Below are 12,489 nucleotides of genomic sequence, written 5' to 3' on the forward strand. Positions count from 1 at the left end.
TACTTTTTAAAATACTCATAATCAGACTACAGTTACTTTTCTATTAATTAAATGATTCATGATTACATATTACTCACACAATGGCAGTAAATTACCCATAATTCATTGATTATACCTAATTTTTAAAATATTTTTAAATTATTATTTATTTTCATATTTAATTATATATATATATATATATATATATATATCACTGTAAACACTGTAAAAAAATTGTGTTGTAAAATAATGGTAATCTACTGGCAGCTGTTTGCCAGCAATGTGCTGTTAATTCTACATCCCAGATTTCTCTGCTCATCTTTGACTGAAGCACATATATACACTGAACAAATTATAAACGTAACGCTTTTACAGTGCAATATATATATTGAAAGTGTTCTAGATCTAGATTAAAAACAGATTTGCATGTTCACGGTTCTCTGATTTATCATTTAATAATGGTTACATGACTTGCAGGTATATTTTGTATAGTATTATGTTTATGTGCCGAGCCTGAGTATAGTTTTACACATCAGCCCAGTCTATTCTGTAAAGTTAGTGATGCGCCGGGTCAAGGTTTTTTTGCACATTACTCTGACAATAAATGTGGCACACCCAGTTTTTCTTATCCACACCCAGAGATGCTTTTCTGGCTATGCTGGTGTAAGGCTGTCTAACTCGATCCAATGGCGGGATTCGAATTAGCGGTGAAGGTCTCTTACAACTCTTTTCTCATGGCAAAGGGATTTTTGATTAAATACAATACATTTTCTCATATGTATTAACTCGTTATTTCATCTGACTCCATAAATGAAAAAAGGCTTTAATGATATCTGTGCATCATTAAATGTGAGCGAATGTTTTACTATTCCTTTAACCTCTTGAATGAAAATAATATCAAAGTCAATTAGAATAATCAAATATCACAATTTAATATGTCAGGTAAATGTATCATTACAATTCCATAATCAATTAAAAGGTAATCAATGCAAAACATCAAATGCTCTAGAACAAAGAGGAAAATACCCGACAAGAAATACGTGAGGCAGAGAGACTCGGCTCTCGACCTCACGGGCTGATCTGGATACAGAAAAGAGCCCCAAGCTCTTGTTGCGTTTCATTATATACCCAGACCTCATTTCAAATCTAAACATTATCCACAGTGGAAATTTACCTGTAAGTCACCATTTGCTAGCAGTGGAAAATTAGCATTCAGTCAAATGGTCAGAAGGTGTTAACTCAAAGACACACCCTCCAGTGTGGAAGATATTTCTAAACTTCCTAAGAACTTTATTACCTTTTGGTTTACTTCTTTGGGAATGAGACATTTGTACCAGTCGCACCGAAACATTTCAAATAATACCAAACATGTATGAAACTCGATGATAATCATTCACATTAAACCATTTAGATTCTTGTGTGAGTTTGGGAGATCTCTGCCAGGATGAAGAATGGGAGAGAGAAATGTAGATTAGGATGAGGGAGGTGAGACCTTCTTCTCAATAGTGCATGAGGGGGAGTTCAAATGTTAATTTCCTTTGTTTTCTCAGAGAGTGGCCCTCTCTTAAAGTCCTTCCAGTCTTACAGATTGGCCTCTTGACCACGTGGGTCAAATTCATATGAACACTTGCGTGGTCACAGTAAGATGGTTGTTGTAATCCTTGAGACGTAACTCAAAATTTGTCTTTGCATTGTTAGCATCTGTAGAAGCTTTCAGAGGTCTGTGTTCACCCGCGGAACGCCTGGTTTCACCAGGTGTATGTAGCTTGAGTTCAGCAGGTGGATGAATGCGTTCAGGTTTTCTTCTTGCGTTTCAGCCTAGAATGTGAGCAAAGTTCATAGGGTCAATCTGGACCTTAGTGACTTGTTCAGTCAACGTGTCATTCCTTCAAAGAGAAGCTTCTGCTTCCCTGGCACCTTCCCCATGATGATAATCTGAACTTTCTTGACCAATCCTGTCACCTCCGCCGGTGCGGTTGTCTGGGCAGACCTCGATGGATGAAGGTGTTCTCCTTGGTTCCACACTGCTTCGTGTGAGACACCTGAAAATCGTCTTAAATGTCCACTTCACGATTGAGCACTTATGAACTTTAAAACGTGAGGAAATACATACGAACACATAATGCAACAAAACGAAAACAAAACAATGGATGGGTTCATGTCAGCAAGTGCGATTGGTACATCTGGTCTCAAATGTTTCTAAAAGGTCCTGAATGGTAAGGTGATCTCATTTTAAATATCCAATTCTCCATTACCACTGTGATGAAGTTAAATGGGAGTGGAATTATAAATATTCTTGGTCTGAAGCATTTAAAGGAAACGCAGCAAGAGGTCAGTGTAATCTAAACAATCAAATAGATTCTATGCATAATCAATACACATATGTATATATATCGCTATGTTTGTTCAGGAATCTTCTAAGGCAAGCCACTTATGCAGACATAAGAAGTGACTAGGGACATGCTTAGTCATTCAATAATGTAGATAGTTCATTCCTTGCAACAGTGTGTGTGTGTGTGTGTGTGTGTGTGTGTGTGTGTGTGTGTGTGTGTGTGTGTGTGTGTGTGTGTGTGTGTGTGTGTGTGTGTGTGTGTGTGTGTGAGAGAGAGAGAGAGAGTGAGTGAGAGTGTGTGTGATCTGGCTATGTCACAGTCGGTGACAGGGTTAAATTATAAATTTTGTGTGTGTTTACTGGCTAAGTCACAGTCGATGACAGGTTAAATTGTAAATTTTGTAATTGATTGAAGCACTCACACTTCAGATCTATCCGTTTTTTTATGATGTTTTTGTTATTAGTGCTATGTTGAGAAATCAGGGCCCCTCTGATTTTCCAACCACCCTAACAACAATCAGAAAATGTAAACATTCTGAAATTGAATAGCAGGTTTGTCTCTGCTTATAATTTGCATCATCGATTTGTGACTGTGCCCATTCAAATGTATATTACAGTGTTTTCCCATGAGTTGGCGAATAGTGTATACTATGTGTGTGTCTGTTAGACTGTCATCATTGGATCAGCTTTACCATCCCATGTGTGTGAAGCTATCCGGATCTGTTAGTGTGAAGATGTACAATAGGTCTTTAGTGAAGTGACACTTTTGGACTCTATGTCATCTTTATATTCTTATGATGTGTAGTGTTCAGCCTGGATAGACTTGATCTATTCCAGGTGATGATGATGTGAGGGTGTAATGATGGAGGAGTGTGTTCAGTGTTCGTGTCTAGGAGATGGGTGGAATCTAATCTATAACAATTGTGTTGTAAATTTAGTTCCAGTTCTATACTGGGAGGCCATGCTTATATAGTGATGTGCTATTGTGAGATGTTAATGGCCTCTTGAAGTGTCTTTTCACCCATCTCCCGAGTCTCAGGTTATGTTCTAACAATCCCGCTGTCCTGGCTCTGATGCAGGTTGGGTCCGGCCCATCCTCGCATCCGTCCCTCAAGGAATTTGCAGAAGTAAACCTGAGACGGAAACAAATGCAGAGAGAACCACAGTTAATTCTGATGTTTTCAAAAGTTTCAAATTCAGACATGTGGAATTCTTCTCCTTTCTCCATTATCATGTCCATTCAGTGCCGTGTGTGCCACCTAAAAGCTGCTCTTGCAGTGGAGCCTTCACAGTCTTCTGTGTCATGAGCATTGGAGCTCCCAGTTCTGCTGGGGAAATATTCTGGATTAACCAGAGGTTTTCTCACTCATATTTTTATAAAATCAAATGGGTCGATTCCCATGGCTTTATTTCAAAGTTGCTCTCTTTACAGTCAGATCTGTGGGCAGAGATTAGTTCACCTGTTTCGGTGTTGCCTGCTCAGCATTTACTTTTTTGTGGTGTCATTCACATGTGTGCAGATCTCTTGTGACCTGCAAAAGGCTGTGATATTTCTGTGCACACCCTCCTTGTTAATTTATTTCTCTGATCAGATTCAATTTTAGTTGGTGCGTCCCAGTTAAGGATGATTTGGTTTGCTATCACCTGTGCCACACTTCTGGTCGGGGTTTTGTAAATAAAAGCACATCCCCTCCCCTTTTGGCACAGGGTAGCAGGCCAATGAAATCGAATTGAAAGGATTAATGTCACACTTCTCCAATTAATGCCCTGCTTGGCGATTACAATATAATGACAGATTCAATGAATTTAGATGTTAAACTATTAAGCTATTTGCTATTGGGCTGCTACCCGACTAGCAAATGACGCTAATAGCTGAAGGCCTTGAGTAACCAAAGTTGTTAGCTCAGAAAGAGTTTTAGATGCATTTGAGCTTTGGTTACTTGCAGAGTGCTTGTTTGTGTCATCAGAGTGTGATTGCCTGAGTTTTATGAAATAAGGTGGAGGTCTGCCTCTGCCCAGTGACCAGCACTTTTCCTCTGTATGGCCTGTTTTGTGACAGGAATTACAGAATCTGTTCAGTTTGCCACAGTGTGGCTTTCTGAATTTTCCTGCAAATGGAGGATTTTCATGACATTCTAACACAGCTACCTCACAATGCATTTATTTGCGTGACTCAATTCTTGTTGCCCAGCTAACAATACCTTCGAATTAATTTTGTGCTGGAGAAGCTACGTGAGCGATTGCTGTACACGCGGCCCTGCATTTGTAAGCAGTAATTCAAGGAGAGTTACATACTTGGGGTTAACACCTTCAATTCCAGAATACTCCTCAAAAAGTTCAAACATATTTTCTGCATATGTCTCAAACGATTCTTCAGTACTCTGTTTCCGATTGAAAATCAATTCCCATCCAACAGGACTACAACCACGTAGATCGCGAAGACATTGTTTTAGTCTATTAAAGATTTCACTCTCAGGCTCATTTTGATACATTGATTGTACAATGGTGCCTGTCATCAAAACCTGTGGTATCTTATAGATCAGGGGCCGTATTCACAAAGAATTTTAAGGCTAAAAGTAGCTCCTAACTGGCGAATTTAGGAGCAACTCCTAAAAATAATGGGCGTGTCACTCCTAACTTTAGAACTCCTAATTTTTTTCACTAAGAGTAATTCACGAAGCATTTTAGCCCTAAAAGTAGCACCTAAGTCTGGGACAGCTTAAAAGAGGCCGAGAGGACTCCTAACTCACTAAGACCTATTCTCAAAGGATCTTAAAATGGCCGTGCGACGCAGTGTGTTGGAGACACTTAATGACACGGAGTTATTACAAAGATACCGCCATAACCGTGAGGGAATACTGATTGTTGTGGATCTTGTTAGGGATGCAATAACAGCGCCAACTAATCGCAACAACCCAATCAGTGCCGAATTGAAATGTTTGATAACACTTCGCTACCTGGCAACGGGGAAAATGCAATTATGTAATACCGACGATCTAGTGATATCCCAGCCATCGGTAAGCAGATCCATCCACCAAACAATCAATGCACTTTGTAGACCCCATATTATTCGCCAGTTCATAAGTTTTCCTTTGGACATTCGCCAACTCCAAAGAAACAAAGCCAGCTTTATGGATATTGCCGGTGTGCCCGGAGTAGGGTAACCAGACGTCCCGTTTTTCCCGGGACAGCCCCGTATTTCCACTCTAATTTTAGTGTCCCGACTTATTCTGAAAAAATCATGTTTTGTCCCTTATTTCAACGTTAATATATATATATATTTTTTATATATAATAGGTTTCGTTTCCGAAAGGCTAAGTGAATATATATGTTACGTTCAAACCGTGTAGCGCGCGCATGACAGAGAGGGAGAGACCTTGTGTGTGTGTGCTAGTGTGCCTAATGAAGCGCATGTAAGACGCATTAATAGAGGGAATGCATTAACGTCACTTTCCCGCCGGAACACGCCCCCTCAGCCGGACTGAGTGGCAGAAGAGCAGCTGCGTGACTGGATTTAATAGGGGAAACTGCGAAAACGCAAGTAAAACAAACGATTATCAGTTTAAACTAAAGATTGGACTCAATATAGTGTTCCTTACAACTTACTAAAGATCCAGTGATCCATGGATATTAACATGCAGCCAGGAATCGTGTTTCCTGACATTTATATGTGCCTGATTTCGACACCAGGGAAATACATACAGCAAATTTGCCTGTGAATGCTTTATATAAATACAAAATAGGCAGGTCTAAATCCAGGTGATCACTTATCAATGTTATATATATCATCATATCGTCTAGAGACTTAAAACTTGTATAGTTTTTTGTCAGTGTTTATTTAAAAATGTCAAATTATACAGAATATACAGTGGTAAATATTTGATTGATGAGTTGTCACTGCAATATATAACAATACAATATATAGAGAATGATTTTACCACTAAATTCAGCATATTGACACAAAAATGATAACTGCAAATCCACCTTTCGCTGCCTGGAGTCCAGTTGTTTCTATGAATTGTAGCGATCTATTTGCTTCTCTGTTCTGTAGCTTTAGGTAGTCTGTAAATATATTCCTCATATTTCTTGTCAAATCTAGTTGTACAGTCAGTCTCAAAGCTCTTTCCCGTTTTAGACGCGTTTTGTGTGTTTTTCCGCAGCATTCACACTGAAAACCAATGCTGCCGCTCAGTCTTTTTGCCACTTGTGGGCGTAACTGCAGTCACTCCGGCCAACGGTGACGTCACGTGCATTCCCTCTATACGCATGCGTTCTGTATCTGTCCCGTATTCCACTCCGAGAAATCTGGTCACCCTAGCCCGGAGTGGTCGGTGCTATAGACGGGACACATATTAAAATAATTGCACCACGTCAGGATGAGGACGTGTTTGTGAATAGAAAGAAAACCCACTCCATCAATACCCAGATTGTGTTCGATGCAAACTTCACAATTCTTGATGTTGTTGCAAAGTGGCCCGGATCCACTCATGACTCGAGGATATTGATGGAGAGTGGTCTGAGACAACTGTTTGAGAGACGTCATGTGCCAGCTGGATGTCACTTGGTGGGGGACAGTGGCTATCCCTGTAAGTCGTGGCTCCTTACACCTTACCTCCGTCCACAAGTGAGACCACTGTTAAATTACAATAGGTAAGTGTACATGTTGGCTATATTATTTAGGTGCCATAATTCAATAGCATGACCACAATGTCAAAGCTTATTACAAATTATAGTGGTGGCTCTTGGTGTTGTTGGTTAAATCAATAATGTTTACTGTTCCTTGGTGTATGTTTCAGAGCACACAAGAAGACACGCAGTGTGGTGGAAAGGGGGATTGGACAACTAAAGCGACGTTTCCACGTTTTACATAGTGAAATCCGCCTTAGTCCAGAGAAGACGAGTAAAGTGATCACTGTGTGTGCGCTTCTTCACAACCTATGCCGGCAAAGGAACATACCACAGACAGGAGATGGTGATGAGTTTGACGATGATGATGATGATGATGATGATGATGACAATGAACACAACCAATTTGTTGATGAAGTGGAACTATGTGGACTGGCATTCAGGGATCACTTTGTCCATACACACTTTGGGTAAATAATCACATGCACAAATGAGTAAAGACACATTTTTGCTCAATTTAAGTGTGTTTATTCCCTTTGCATTTTTGCAATCTTTACAGTGTAATATTCAGACTTTAATTATATTAGCCTCTCTTTTGCATCAAGGACCCTTTTCTGCCTTTTTAACACACGCATTTCCATTTTCATCTTTTTTTCTTCCAGGGGTGATGGCCTTGCACCAGCAGCAGGACTGAAGGGAGAGGCAGGTGATGGGATTGTGGAAGAGGAAGCTGGAAGAGGAAGAGGTGCAGTAAGAGGAAGAGGAGCTGGAAGAGGAAGAGGTGCAGTAAGAGGAAGAGGAGCTGGAAGAGGTGCAGTAAGAGGAAGAGGAGCTGGAAGAGGAAGAGGTGCAGTAAGAGGAAGAGGAGCTGGAAGAGGAAGAGGTGCAGTAAGAGGAAGAGGAGCTGGAAGAGGAAGAGGTGCAGTAAGAGGAAGAGGTGCAGTAAGAGTCAGGGGTGGAAGACGCGCAGGAAGAGGAAGATGACTTGCACCTGAAGGACCTGGGCTTCCATTTGGCCTGTAACATAAATTGTAGCCTGATAAAACATCTTATAATTTGTGAATAGTTTTTTTGTGTTGGTGGGTGGTTTGCACATAATGATATTGTATGTCCTTCATTAAATATCACCAAAAATGTACAAGTATTGCAATCATTGCATAAACAGCCTACCCCTCTATTTCCATTAGCAGTTGCATTGCCGGATCAGTTGCACCCTCAAGGCCTGTTATGCTGGTGTCTGACCCAATGACACTATACACCACCGATGCAATGTGGCTCAGTGGCTTAGGTGCTGATCCTCCTCCTTAACACATACATGGAAAGTTTCACCAACTCAAAAGCATTGCCATAACACTTAAAAACACACTTTAATGTAAGAATATTGTTTGATATTTGTTTCATAATTCATTAAATTCATGACAAGCAGGAAGTTTTTAGAATTACATGAAACAATAATGATATTATATATTTAATAGTATATGCCTACCTGTTGCCATGCTTGCCCGTTTAAAGGCTGCAATCTCAACCCTCGACTGCGATTGTAGCGCATACCACCGCTTCTCGCAGTCGTCCGGGGTCCGCGACACAAGCGCGAATGCTGCATTGATCTGCAAACATATCCTTTCCCATGTCTCGCGCTTAGTTTTGCTTGATATTCCAGTGCCGAATTTCCCTTTTATTATGTTTTTTTTTTTCAGCAGCAACTGGGCCAGCAGCAGTAACTGATCCTGCGTCCAGTTTGGCTTTCTTTTACGTTTTGGCGAGTTCATAATCCACCGTCATTCAACTATTACATTACTTCAATAGGAGCAACACTTTCCTTGCTTTAAGTAGTCTATTTAGGCTAATAGGATGTCAATTAACCAAGCAAGTGTTAATGCAAGTGTCGTTTTTCATTATTAGGCAAGTGCCGGTTTTCATTAGGGTATTAGGCTTAATTTAATTTAATTCACGACTTTTCTCTCCCTCTCTGCCTTTTTAGAATTACACTGGGGCCTGCACAAACATGTCATTATATATGCATTTCGATGACATTACTATTATTATTTTGTGTAGGACACAGACATATTTAGATGTCGTAATTCCATGATTTGTTGCATCTGTGTTATGTTCCGCATGATGGCCCTGTCATCTAACAACCAATCACCATGATCATTGCGAGGAAGCTCGTGCATGAGAATTGACGTCATCCATAGCTACGATGACTCACTCTTAGTTTAGGAGTTGTCAATTTTCCTTACTAAGAGTAGGTCTGAAAGGCGTTGTGAATAACTTTTAAGAGAAAACTCCTAGCTAAAATATTTTAGTGCCATTTAGGAGTACTCCTAGTGGTAAGATAAAATTCTTTTTGAATACGGCCCCAGAACATCTGGAATTGAGCTGATAACAATTTGCCAAATATCTTTTGGTTCGAGCTGAAATGCATGTTTTAGACTAAAAATGCGTCTCCACCATGGTTCGAATGGGCCTTTCAAAGTGAATGGCCCGATCACTGCTTTAAACAAGTTACATTCAGTTACCGTTAAAGGACGCCGAATGCTTGACTCTGTGCCGTTTGGGTGCCGTATCACATTAAGGGCTGAAACCGGCACTCTTTTCAAAATTTTATCACATGCTTCCTCTGTCTGAAAAGATACATGATTGTTAGAGCAGGGTGCCTCATCTAAGAAGTACAAATTTTTAGTCCCATCGCTGTTGAGCGTTTTGGGAGACTTGGACTTTTTAGCATTTAGCTTAGCTTTAAGATCTGCAATGGTGTATTTGTGATTTTTACACTTTTCAGTCAGGGCTAATTGCTCAGCTAGTAATTTATCTAGCTGTGTTTGAAGATCTTGAATCTTTGCCTCAGACATTTGTGCCTCTGCATTTTTAGAATGCACTTCTTCACATTTAATATCCATAAGCGAAGATAGAAATTTTGTTGACTTATCTAGCCGTTTATAACTTATGAAGTTTAAAGCCTCAATTATTTCACCGTGTTTTGATTCCTTCTGCTTCCCACCCACTGTTTTCCACCAAGTGAAAATTTCATTGTCAATAGCGTCCATGTTAAGACCGTTTTTATTGAGTTTGTACAGTGTAGGCTCAACCTTTTTGGCCCATAATGTAAACAGGACAGGATCATTATACATGTTCCAATCTTTATTTGGGGACATTTCGTTCCCTGAAGCTTTGAATATGAAAAGGTTTTTTGTTTCAGGATTAATGAGATACGCGTTCACTGTTTCTGATTTTCAAATTCATTGTGAATCACATTGTAGCCACATGGCAATTCTATGTTCCTTCGCTTGGTTTTACAGCAGCTATGGGAATAGCAGAGTTTTCCACCAAGGATACAAACAAATTCAGCATAGAAACACGTGCTTAATTCAGTTTACACAAGATACATGGCCTAGAATGCAATGCATCTACAGCCTTTACCTAAGTGATACAAACACACTCACAGTAAAGCAATCATGTGTTTAAAGGATAAACTTAAAATTAGCCTATTTGCACATTGTAGCACAAACAACTAAAATGTGTTCTATGAGCACAATATGTTAACCACAATTCCAAATTTGAAAATTAAGAGAATTATTGCATGTGTTTTGATCCTATCAGTGTTAAAGTGTAAGCTTTCAAATGCAATATAGAGATATTAATGTTTTCAATGTGGCTTTGGGCCCACCGGTGGGCCGGTGACACAAAGGGTTAAGCGTTTTGGATGCAGCATGGACATTAGCATTTAGCTTAGCCTAGAGATCTGATTTTTAGCCTGTAAATCATATCCTGTTTTTCCAAATTTTGCTTTTCATAAACATCGACCTGTCTTTATTTATAAAATCACGTGTTTTCCGATCGTTTATAGACTTAGATTTTCTTTCTGTTATTTACTCAATCTCTTCACGTGTTGTTGGTTTGTTTCAACAAGCCCATAAGTTATAACAATGGCGACAAACATGCGGCGGATTTTAAGCTTTACTTTACAGCTCTTCATTGTGTACCAGAATATAATTTGGAAGATGTTATTCCAATTTTAGGTTTCGTTTCTTGATCCTTAAGCAAACGATTATCTTTAAAATCTATTAACAAGGATTTTCATTCTTCATCTGCGCCGCCACTATCACGTGTCTCAGTTCTGGACTAAGCAAAGGGCTTTCCAACGCGTAACCATACAGACAACATTTTCTCAACACTTCTAAAAAAGGGCAGAAAAGTTGACTTACCACAGTGGCAGAAGAAAGAGATGTTCAAACCTCGTGTTGATTTTATAATCCCCATATTTAGCTGGAAAGGACGTTGCTCGCGAATTCCTGTTGCGACATCACGTCGGGGTCACCACTTTGTAAGGCCGTCTAACTCGATCCAATGGCGGTATTCGAATTAGTGGTGAAGGTCTCTGCATGTTACAAGTCTTTTCTCATGGCAAAGGGATTTTTAATTAAATGCAATACATTTTCTCATATTAACTCGTTATTTCATCTGACTCCATAAATGAAAAAAGGCTTTAATGATATCTGTGCATCATTAAATGTGAGCGAATGTTTTACTATTCCTTTAACCTCTTGAATGAAAATATTGTCAAAGTCAAATATCACAATTTAATATGTCAGGTAAATTTATCATTACAATTCCATAATCAATTAAAAGGTAATCAATGCAAAACATCAAATGCTCTAGAACAAAGAGGAAAATACCCGACAAGAAATACGTGAGGCAGAGAGACTCGGCTCTCGACCTCACGGGCTGATCTGGATACAGAAAAGAGCCCCGAGCTCTTGTTGCGTTTCATTATATACCCAGACCTCATTTCAAATCTAAACATTATCCACAGTGGAAATTTACCTGTAAGTCACCATTTGGTAGCAGTGGAAAATTAGCATTCAGTCAAATGGTCAGAAGGTGTTAACTCAAAGACACACCCTCCAGTGTGGAAGATATTTCTAAACTTCCTAAGAACTTTATTACCTTTTGGTTTACTTCTTTGGGAATGAGACATTTGTACCAGTCGCACCGAAACATTTCAAATAATACCAAACATGTATAAAACTCGATGATAATCATTCACATTAAACCATTTAGATTCTTGTGTGAGTTTGGGAGATCTCTGCCAGGATGAAGAATGGGAGAGAGAAATGTAGATTAGGATGAGGGAGGTGAGACCTTCATCTCAATAGTGCATGAGGGGGAGTTCAAATGTTAATTTCCTTTGTTTTCTCAGAGAGTGGCCCTCTCTTAAAGTCCTTACAGTCTTACACTGGTGTTATATTCTCTGACTTATCCTATATCTCATTGCCCTAAATTGTCTAAGTACACACAGAAAATGCCTGTTACTAAATTTAAAAGCAGAAGGCCAGCTTCTAATTATTTCTAACATATTACTATTTAAGTTTATATACAAGTTCTTCAATTAAAAAATCTTAAATAAAATACAATAACAATTTACAGTAAGGTCTCATTTGTATATTTTAAATTGTATATTTAAACAATTTTGAATACATTTTTGTAATAAATTAACCTGAGCTGACAAAGAGCATTATTTTTTTTACAGCATTTAACCTTTGTTAATGTTA

General features: G+C 39.1%; 1 long non-coding RNA gene across 2 annotated transcripts; it reads right to left on the reverse strand.

The window, feature by feature from the left end:
- Window positions 1–7,529: 7,529 nt before the first annotated feature.
- On the reverse strand, window positions 7,530–8,698 carry LOC143729278 (uncharacterized). Of its 2 annotated transcripts, none has more exons than XR_013199967.1 (3): window positions 8,424–8,698; window positions 8,108–8,240; window positions 7,530–7,667 (listed from the first exon to the last, which is right to left on the reverse strand). It is a non-coding gene; the product is annotated as an uncharacterized LOC143729278 (long non-coding RNA). The 2 variants fall into 2 exon arrangements; XR_013199968.1 differs by lacking the exon at window positions 7,530–7,667 and adding an exon at window positions 7,871–7,954.
- Between the last annotated feature and the right edge of the window lie 3,791 nt (window positions 8,699–12,489).

This window comes from Siphateles boraxobius, unplaced genomic scaffold, assembly GCF_051911475.1.
Source record: "Siphateles boraxobius isolate OS27281-9 unplaced genomic scaffold, OSU_SipBor_1 8, whole genome shotgun sequence".
Classification (NCBI taxonomy): domain Eukaryota; kingdom Metazoa; phylum Chordata; class Actinopteri; order Cypriniformes; family Leuciscidae; genus Siphateles; species Siphateles boraxobius.